Genomic DNA, 11,188 nt, shown 5'->3' on the forward strand with positions numbered 1-11,188 from the left:
CAGTACACAATAAAAATACTGTTCTGAAGGGTAAGCCCTTTGTTTATGTGTACACAAGTCAGTAAAATGTTCAGGATAGGTGGATAGCAGTTAAAGCTTACTTAACAAACCTAAAAAAACTGTGCAAGAGATTACAGTGCAAAACAGGAGATAGGATGAACTGATATAGGGTACTGGTTATACCTCATCTGGAGTTACAGTTCTGGGCAACACTATACAAAACAACATATGTTGGCACATAAATAAAAGAGGTTTGAGAGAAAGCTTCTAGAGATTAAACATTTTAGTGGAGGACTGAAAAGTTAGAAATGTTTTCCTTGGTGAGAAAATTGGATAACTTTCAAAATAATGATTGCAGAACAGATTCTGTTCAGACCCAAACTGATAAATAACCAGAGGGCAATGATTAAAGCATTCTACAAAAAGACCCCACCCCCAACTGCCAGTATACTATGGTTTGATGCACACTATCTGGACATTTAATGAAGGCAGGTTCAATTGAGGCATTAAAAAGGTCAGAGATATACAGCATGGAAACAGACCCTTTGGTCCAACCTGTCCACATCAACCAGATATGCCAACCAAATCTAGTCCCACCTGCCAGCACCTGGCCCATATCCCTCAAAACCCTTCCTATTCATATATCCATCCAAATGCCTCTCATTAAGTGATTTTTGTTTTCTTCAAATATTCGAGGAGAGTGTGCAGGAGTATTCATTATCTTCAAGTCCAAATAACTAGTAGACAGTGGCCTTCTGCACTATAACAGAGACAGGTTAAGTCTCAACACCCAAAGACATCACTGTCTATAGTATTCCAGGGAAGGAATCAATACATCATATACTTGTCTTGAAAACCTTGCTCACCTGGATCCCAAACCACTTTGTAGCAACTAAAAAAAAAACTTTCAAAAATTTATCAGCGACCCTGCATATTCCAATACTTCATGTACAAAGACTCAAAAACAAAGTTTTATTCCAAAAAAGATAGAGAACTCAACATTGTACTTGACCTGCCAAGTTCCTGTTCACATGTGCAATTGTGGTTTCCTCTGCAGATGCCACATTTTACATTAAATGATGATGATATATGGAAACAGACAAACCAATCCAAATTACCAAATACACCATATTGTACAATATAACATATTATAAAAGCTTTTTGATTTCAATCTGTGTTCCAAATCACCCTGAACATACATGAACTGAATGATTCAGCAAAGGAGACAGGATACTTTCGGTTAATGGAGATTTGAGGATGGAGAATGAAATAGAGGAAGGACCAAGGAGGAAACTGAATTAGTATCAAGTCACACAGATAGATCAGAGATGCGGGGGGGGAAGAGCATTGGAATAGAGTTTTAAAAAGTTAACAGAAATTTACCACGTGCGGAAAGGAGAATCCACTGTTTCAGCTATACTCTTTATGGGCTTGAAAATCACAATTGGTATATTCCTTATACAGTTAAGCAGAAACCTTAAGTTACTAATTGATGCTCAAAGATTGCTAACATTAACATGCATAAACTGATCATTTCAATTCCCAAAATTTGCAAGATTATTTTCTAGCAATAAAGACAAATGCCTGTTCATCCTGCAAGCTTGTGTGCAAGGCACCAAGCAACTGCCAACATTTCCAGGCAGCACAATAAAAGCAGAACTAGTGGGAGATTTAAGAGCTCAAAATAAAGACCACTTCATAAGTGAACGAACTAGGTCACCCCTACAGAACAAAATATCCATGGCCAGTTCGAGGCCTTAGTATGGAGTTCAACTCGTGAACCAATTCTTCCTTTTCTTTCAGCTTGTTAGATCATCATGTCCACACTCCCCTCCCTCCACCCAGTGGGACTGTTCATCCTTTTAAGTCTGGCAGAATACACCACTGTTCTGTCATTCTCACATTCTGATCGCTAAAATCAGAACCAACACCATTTCTTCACCAGCACTCTAAGCCACTACTCCCACCCAAAACTAAAGCACGAATGCTGCCCTCACCACACTTCGGCTCAGATGAAAAATCATTACTTTTATAAAAGGTTAGCTTGCGCACTCTCTCCCTCTCTTCCCCAAGGAGGCTACCTGACCTGCTGTCATCTCTAGCATTTTTTGCTTTCAATACAGATTCCAGGATCTGCAGTAGTTTGCTCCTACATTCAGCTAGCCATTTTCAGGCTTATTGCCAAGAATAAGCCAACACCGTTTTTCCCCCCAAGTATTTGCAAAACTGATAAGCAAAAAAAAAGGTGGTTTTCTGGAGTGCAGTCAAACTTAAAGACATTACATCATCTGTTAGGAGTCTCAGTGACAGGATAAAAAGTTACATAAAGTAAACAGTTCACAATAGCATAGGTAACTGGCAAGTTAGGTGATGAGGGGTTAGAAAGGTGGTGTGAAAGATACTTTAAGTGGATTTTGCTGCAAAAACCAAACTTTCATGAAGTACAGACAATAAATGAGATGTTTAAAAGTCCCTTCTACTCAAAGTGCTGGAAGAATCCATTTAAAATAATTGAACAATGGTTAGTTAACATGCATTCTGCCTTGCAATCAAGTTTGTGCAGAACTTGCTTCAGGCAAGCTTTTTTTTTTAAATAGTTTTGTGACAAATGCTTTGATCCATGCAAAGGAGGAAGTTAACAAAAGTATGTGATTCACAACATTTGATGCAATTTGTGAAGGGGAGAGACAGTTGATGGATTTTTTTTTATGATTTGCAACTTTGACAGAGGGGAGGGAGAGAACGCGAGTGAGAGAGCAAGCAATAGACACTTGGATTTTGCCTTAAGTTAAATCTATTCCACTTTATATTTAATCAGATATCGTCTTATACTTTGGCTGACTTTGTATTGCTGATTCAATGACAGGTACATTCAAGTGAAGTGAAAAAGGAGGGCTGTGACCCAAACAGGTCTTGTTCTTGTGGGCCAGATTGATTTTAATCCAATGTCTTTGATATTATGCAGGTGTTGGCCTTTTGTCCCTATGCTGATCAATTAGTAAACTGACCAAAATCATTACTGTATTAGGTACAGTGCAGGGAGCACAACAGCATTGTCAACTGAAGTTTAGTTGAAAAAAATAACTGCTTGAATAAGTTAAGTTGAATTCATTTAATTTTCAAGTGAAATCACCAGATAATATTTCTGGACTATTAATGTAAATTAAAGTGAGTGGTCTCCTGTTCTGCGTTTCCACCTGACTGTAAACCTGGAGGGTTAGAGATTAACCAAGAAAGGGTTTAGTTATTAAGGAAAGGAAAATGCAAGGTCTTCGCACTTGAAGACCTACTCCTGAAACTGTCTAGCCAAAGTCGCCCAAGGTTTTAAACGGTAGAGACCATACCATTTTATTTCACTTTATTTAAATGGCGTGCTCAAAACAGGAAAAAGAAAAAAAAGGACTCTTACAAAAGGTAAGGACCTGTTGTTCTTTAAATTTGTTAAAGTATTGACCAAAACCCATTGCATGTAAAATTTACATTTCTTACCAAGCTTTTGTTTGGGGTGTGGGGGTGGGAGATGGAAAATGTCATGTCAAAAAGGAAAAGGAAACTGTTTGTAGATGGGTTAGCATCAGCATATGGACACAGGTGAAATTTACCTGACTGGTTTGTGACGTTGACTAGTTATGGATGCCAATAGCTATCAGCCTGACACTATCTGATTGGCTCCTGTAGGATTGAACAGCTTGTGGTTGCGAATGATAGAAGCAGAAGCTTTTGGACAGCTGAAAAAGGCAGATGGTGTAAAATAACACTTCATGCCTGTAAATACGAGCTCAAGTATCTGCTCCCTCCAGCTGCAATAAGCCATTCCCCATTTACAATTTGTGAACTATTGTTCAGTATCTCCCATCCCGATGGGAAAGAACAGAAGGAAATGGAAAGAAAAAAGTGCATAGACTGACACCACTGAACTATTTTCCTGGTTTACTCCTCCCCTCTTTCCTCCATTCATACACAAGAAAATGATGCTATGGAGTTGTGTTTTGGGAGGAGGGGTTAGAATTTGAGTTAAATGTCAGCAGATCATAGTTGACCCAGTGGTTAGTTTTTGTAATAAAAGAATAATTTGTCTGTATAAAAAACAGTCCTTGGTTTCTGTGAAGATGGGTCTGTCAATAAAATGGGGATGCTGTGTACTGTGATATAATCTTTATTGCATTAATAGTCTAGGAATATCAAGACTTTATTCCAGTGCACTACCCTAGTGAGGTATAACAGACCAAGTCATAACAGTTATGCTATAAATTGTCCTTTATCTTTCATATGAAAGGAGAGTTATTATACAGAGCTTACACCTATGATATTGCTGTAGTTTAAAGACATCTAGTAAGGAATCAATAGGCCAGGTAATTAGCCAAAAAATTCTAACGTTATGGCAACAGCAATTTTTTCCACCAAATGGAAAGTCGACATGCAGGTAACACCCTCAGAATTTACATTGACAACATTTTTAAATTGGTAAAACAAGGAAGTATAACTGCAATAAAACAAAGTTAGCTATCAAAATATGCCAGCAAAGCAGGCTCAACATTCAAATTTTAAAACAAACTGCAAATCTACACAGCCATTTGAAACAGCATGATGAAAAATCAGTTATACAAAACAAGCAGCTTGACTTTATTAGGTACATTTCTCATTCCAGGAAAAGGACTAGGACAGGCCTAAAACCATACAACAGCAAGTGGCGTTTCTCTCAAACTGCACAATGGAAGGAAGGACTAGCAATTCACCATAATTTAGATGCAAGTAGAGTCAGAGTCAGTCAGGCGAGACAAATTAGAATGAAGTGCATGCTGCTCTGAATACTACACATTGTAGATTTTTTGCAAGCAGCCCCACCTATATTCAATCCACTATGTGGTAACACCACAAGTTGGAACTTCCAGTGTAGGAAAGATATATCCATCTGCAAGAAGAGGCAGCAAGTGGCCTTCACTTGAATACAAAATTTTAAAAATCTGCTTCCTGTATATTCAGGATGAAAAAGACAAATATTCTTTCAATTGCTGAAGTGTGCAATCCAGTCAAGCCCAGTATTCCTGCAATGTGAATTATTTTCAAGAGATGCCTTTTAAATTTACTACAAGAGTTTAGAGGCAAGTTCCAGCTATGTTATTCTTACTGGATTTGCAGTAAGGGATATCTTCTGACTACTCCCTCATTACATTGAGTGGTATACACATCTGACTGAAGGGCATTAAAATACATAAAAAAAGGGTTATCTTGTTCCGACTCCATTTTATTATGGCGCTATTTTAAATCCGAAAGAACAATTTAGTTCTATTCCACATCAATACAGCTAGCCAAAATCCCTAGTCAGGGGTTTACATCCTACTGCCCTGGAGGCAAAATTAACCTGAAACAGTAGTAATATGACTAGTTCCTAACCTTGTTGAATGCAAGTTATCACGAGGCATGTAAAGGACAGGGGTGCATTCTACTTTAACAAAATCGGTCAAGCCTGACAACACAGATGTAGAATGACCAGTTGGGTGCACATAGACACGTGGAAAGTAAGGCAGTTATTCTAGTCAATCAGCATTTATTTAGTTATGTTAGGGACAAAATAATTCCACACAAAGAAGAACACCAATTGTTGCCCTAATTAAAAATTTTAAGTTTGACCTTGTGATTTCTAAGCTATGAACAATGACAGAATTCCTTACAATTCAGATCCCAAATGTAGAATTGTAGATCAGTTGAGAAATAAGACAGTTCAGTCTGGAAAAAGAGAGGTGAACATTCAGGACATACACTGCTACTATCAAACATTAAATAAGTGAGATAACAGGGAGAAGGTGTAGCAGGCAGTCAATATCTGCTCTATTATGTCCTTAAAGCATCAAACCCATGCCAATCACCTGCGTTGAGGTAGAATGGGTACAACTAACTTTGATCAATTATACTGCATAACCGTTTATTTGGCTTCAAGATTGCCATTTGAGAGAGTGGTCTTTATATCATTAAAAGAGACATAACATATCTACAATGGACTGCAGTTTTTCTCCTTAGCCCCATGAGAAGATTAATTTAATTACTGCAACTGCCATTGTATTTGACTTCCTAAAGCCTTTTTCAAAAACATTGAGTCAAAGTGACCAAACTCAATGTATAGCAAATGTGATCACAGCAGATAGCCCAATGGTCTTAGTGCCTCTCAGGAATTGTGCACAAACTGAAAAATAAAGACAATATTCATCAAATCTGTCACTGTGTGCTCCTCTGCATCAAAAAAGTGACACAGCAATCTCCCTCTTTAAAAAAAGAGAAAGAAACCATTATGGACATTCTATTCAACATCCTCTTGAAATTAGGAACTGAAGACTCTTTACCACATGGCTATAATAGGCTTTTATTAACAAACATTGAAAACTAACATCAGAAGTATTCAAACATATTTGTTTGACACTGTTTAACACATGCTAATTGTGCACAGAAGTGGAAAGTCCCACTGTTCCAAAATTCTCTGCTTATTCATTCTAAGAGTGGAGGGGGAAAATGAGAAGTTATAAACGAATTTGCATTACTTTTCTTTGTAAAAGCAAAGTCTAATGTGTAAGCTGAGCCCAAAAAGCTAGATGAATTCATCTTCTGGAAGTCCAAGATGTTTGAGTGTTTCTTTTTGAAAAAGTAAACAAATCAAAGAAATATCACCTTGATTGGGTGATGCCTTGGTCCACAAATCTGAGACATGCTCATTACTTCATTGCTGCAATGTAGGATTTGACCAGAGTACACAGTTCTCATTCTCCACCTTACCCCAGGATCATTTGAAGCATCTCTCTCTACTGGAAACATGTGGTTCAAATTATGTCTGCATACAATACTTCACTATAATAGGCATTCATTGGATTCTTCATGGCTGAAAATGTGTTACTGGAAAAGCGCAGGTCAGGCAGCATCCAGGGAACAGGAGAATCGACGTTTCAGACATAAGCCCTTCTTCAGGAAGTCTGCAGACCTCACTTTCTCCTCATCGGATTCTTCATGACCACAATAGCTAGTTTGTGTTATTGAAGATAACATTCGCAATACAACATTAGGTAAAAAAAAAGTGTCCTACAACAGGCAAATATCAAAGTTTTTTTCCCCCCACTACTGGCAGGCTGTCTTTTCCAGCAAAATAAAATGCAGGAAGGAACAAGGAACCTCCCTGTGATCAGAGCAGCCGCCAGCAGGCTATGAAAGGAGTGTAAGTGAGCAAATTTCCAGTGCAGGAGTTTTTGCTTTTTTTGGGGGGGGGTAGGCAGTAATAAAGAGAAGAGCAAGCAGCTGGTCAAGGAAATATTCAATTGAAAGGGCTAGGAAAACTCAAGGCACTGAAGATGCTTTTTTGCATACGATTTGTAGAATTAAGCTTATCATGTATGTTTAAGAGATACAAAAAGCCAGTTCTCAATCCCCCAGCCCAAGACTGAGCTGCTGACAGGAAGGAAAGTTGCCTTACAAATGTACCCAGACATGATGATTCCAGAGGAAACACTGGACTACAATACTTTTGCAGCTGCCTCTGCAATTGCATTTGGGATTATGTTCAATATGGATCAGTTGGACCAAAGGACTGATTCTGTGCTATATGACTAATGAAAAAATATTAAACAACTTAAAAAAGGATGCCTTTTGAAGGTATTGTTTCCCCAATTGGTCATCGAATCAATTGGAATGTACACTGTGCATTTCCTACCTTAAATGGCAATTAAAGTTCAACTTATCACATAGGACCTTAGTTTTCATGTTTCACATCAACATGGACCACTGTCTGAAGCAGAATATCTAATGCCTTTCAGGTCCTTTTGTTTAAAAAAAAACACAAGCTGAATGGACTGCATCCCAAGAGGGGCAAGGCTGCCGATTCCATTTTGAGGACACCAATCTCAGACACCCCTTATCAAAGAAGGATAGATTTAACACAAGTATTTAAAATTGTCTTAGGTTGTAAAGGCAATATGCTTCATTCATCTCCGTTCATATTTCTGAAGTTACTTGACTTGGCAAATGTCCACTTCACTAACAATCTACAGCCAACCTTTACATTTTATCTTATTTGCACACTTGGAAATTAAATGCCAGTCTTGGTAACACAAACAAAAAAAAAGCTGAGGTTTAAAGCTGAGGTCTAGGCACATCACTGTATACTTCCCTCTAGTTTGAAACACAGTTACTTACTACTATTCAGTCTCTTAACCAAATCCATACCTGAACTGCACACTTTACTAAATACCTCCTGAAGGCATAAACACATTCCTCAACTATCCTTGCATCATACTTCCATTAATCCTCTCCATTTCACCAGATAAATTTCCCTTCAACAAATGAACAGTGACAGTTGTATTAACTTGCGATTCTTCCAAGTGAAAAGACAAAATTGTTAGAGAAAATAATTTCAGGATTTTCATTCCTGATGTTAGACTGACTGACCACTAGTTTATCCCCCTCACTCCCCTTTTATTTGGGGCAGAGTTTTAAAGTGTTTGACTCCCGGTTCTCGAGATACAGGCGGGTGCCAAGCAGGACTGAAAGACTAAAGACTCCACCCTCACTTCCCTCAGCCACCTAGGATACATTCCATCTGCATTGGGTAACTTTTAAGTGCTGCCAGCTACTCAAGTACATCCTTTTATCCTATCAAAGTTCACAATTCCATTCCTTTTCACTGTGACACTGGAAACAATAAAGACAGGCAGACAGATGCAGAGGATCCATTTAGCCATGCCCTGTCTCCATAAGATTTCCTTTTAGAGCCATCAATAGCCCCACCCATTCTGAAGTAGTTTTTTTTGTTTTGTTTGCGCAGGTTTGTAAAACACGTACTGCTTAGTAAGCTTTTCTCTCCCCTCACCAATTATCTATTTACTCTAGCACAAGATCTGATAGAAGCCTTCTCTTTTTCAGTTTCCAAACCGCCATTTAATCTCGCGGAGTGTCCTAATACTTTCCAACGGGCAAAGTGCAATTTAAAGAGACGAATGAACACGCCAATTAATGCTTTTGCTCTTGTTAAAACCCGGTTAATAATCATAACTTTGCAAATAAGCAGTGCGTCTAAATTCTAAGTGTGTAATAAAATTAAAAACTAGTACTCAAAAGCTATTCAGTTTGTTTAATACGACTATAATCCTAAAAACTCAATATTAACTTTGACTCATGCTTTTAGTGAGATTACTTCACTGCTAACCCCCCCCAATGAATTGGGACTGCCAACTATAATCATGCCGCCAAGTTTCCTGCTGCTCCCTTTCTGGGGAGACAGGTTTGCACAAGAGTCATCTCGACCTCCGGATCTTGAGTTTTACCTTATATGGAAACTGGACTAAAAACAGACAGTGCTGCACGCAACAATCCAACTACCCAGCGCTGGGGAAACAAAAAAAAATAAACCCCTCAACTTCAGCGAGAAGGATGCCTCAGATATAGGAGAACCGGACTGTCACAGAAACTTGTGCTGGGAGCGCTCAGAACAAACTAAATAGCCCGTGCTCCAACTCATTCGTGCAAACACCTGCAGTCTACACCTGAAACGGATAGAGCTGCACCAATACATTTAACCGCAAACAGCTCTGGCTTGTCCCTTCTCAAGCTTACCTGCTCGCAATAGCTGTATCTTACAACGCTCTGAATCCTGCTCGCCCCGTTACAATCTGGCCGTGCCTTTAACACTCAATTTAAGGCGGAACTGTGGCCAAAGACAACGCCTCGTCGCCTTTGCACACAGCACTAAAGATGACGTTATCACTATCTGAAGTTCTCATGCCAAAACATTTCTTTTTCAAAGTTTTTCTTTAAAAGCCCTAATTTTAAACATTGCTGGGATTCTGTTTCTGCTTAATTATCCAGAGTGTCATCTCTGTGAGCAAATACTTGTCAAGCTATTGTTGTTTGTTTTGATCGGCTCCTGATCAAGTGAGATCTTTTCCACACACAGCAAACTATTTCAGTTTGTTTTTTGTACGTTTACAATTCGTCCCAAATCGACCTTGTTGAAAACTCCATGGATATACCTCACTTCCCCAACACTTTCTCCTCCTGAGTACCACCAGCCCACTACCCCTTTATGCCCCCTCTCCCCATTGTCACGAGCTGAGCCTATTTTCTCTATATGAATGAGGAAAAATAATTTAAATGATGCCTTTTGAGGGCATTGTTTCCCCAACTGGTCATGGAACTGATTGGAATGTACACTGTGCGTTTCCTACCTTAAATGGCAATTAAAATTCAACTGATCACATTACCCAGGTAATGCCTTGTCCTCTATCACATTAATCCTAATCACACCGAACTGCTCTGAATTCTCTATCTCCTCTCTCCTGTTCCCCCTCTGTCACCTCCGAAAACCACCAGTGGAGAGGTAAAAGTGGAGTCCCATGGTGGCCTGTGCTGGGGCCACAGTCCTTATACAATTTACATCAATGACTTAGATGAGGGGAATGAATGAGCTACATTTACAGATGACATGGAAATAGTAAGGAAAGTCGTGGTGAAGAAAATGCCAGGAAGTTGTAGATGGATATAGATCAGTTGAATGAATCAGCAAAAATCTAATAGATGGAAAATGTGAAGTTGTTCACTTTGACAGGAATAATAAAAAGGTAGATTACCACTTACATTATTTTTAAAAATGGCAGAACTCTAAGATGTGGAGAGATGTAGGTATTCTGAACCATGAGTCACAAAAGAATCCTACATAGATATAGTAAATAGTCAAGAATGCTAATGGGATGCTATCCTGTCTCACAAGAGAAATTAAACATGAAGTAAGGATATTATGCTTTAACTATACAGAGCATTAGTGAGACCACATCTTGAATACTGTTTGTGATGTTGGTGTCCTTGTTAAGGAAGTTTGTCATGGAGGTGGTTCAGAGAAGGTTTACTAGGTTGGTATCTGGAGTGAGCAGTTGTTTTATAAGGATAGACTAGACAGGCTGGGCTAGTTTCTCATGGAATTTCTGAACAAGTGAAGGTGATTTGATTGAAGTTTTTGAGATCCTAAATATAACTTTCAAGATGGATGTGGAAAGGATGTTTCTTTTTTGTGGTTCAGTCCAGAAGTAGAGGGCAATGTTTAAAGTTATGAGTTGTTTTTGATAATGAGGTTTTTTTTTTCTCAGAGCATCATGCATAGCTTTGGAACTGTGTGCCTAAGAAAGTGATGAAGGCTGGCTCACTGAATATTCCTGAAACA

The 11,188-nt window shown here is 38.7% G+C and overlaps 1 protein-coding gene across 1 annotated transcript in view; it reads right to left on the reverse strand.

Annotated features, from left to right (window-relative positions):
• The window catches only part of LOC122562943 (cysteine and glycine-rich protein 1-like), a 31,894-nt gene extending 22,501 nt beyond the window's left edge, over positions 1 to 9,393 (reverse strand). Inside the window, exon 1 of the mRNA XM_043716245.1 lies at positions 9,300 to 9,393. The gene's annotated coding sequence lies outside the window, so the exon portion shown is untranslated. The remainder of the gene's footprint in view (positions 1 to 9,299) is intronic.
• Between the last annotated feature and the right edge of the window lie 1,795 nt (positions 9,394 to 11,188).

This window comes from Chiloscyllium plagiosum, chromosome 26 (assembly GCF_004010195.1).
Source record: "Chiloscyllium plagiosum isolate BGI_BamShark_2017 chromosome 26, ASM401019v2, whole genome shotgun sequence".
NCBI classification, from domain to species: domain Eukaryota; kingdom Metazoa; phylum Chordata; class Chondrichthyes; order Orectolobiformes; family Hemiscylliidae; genus Chiloscyllium; species Chiloscyllium plagiosum.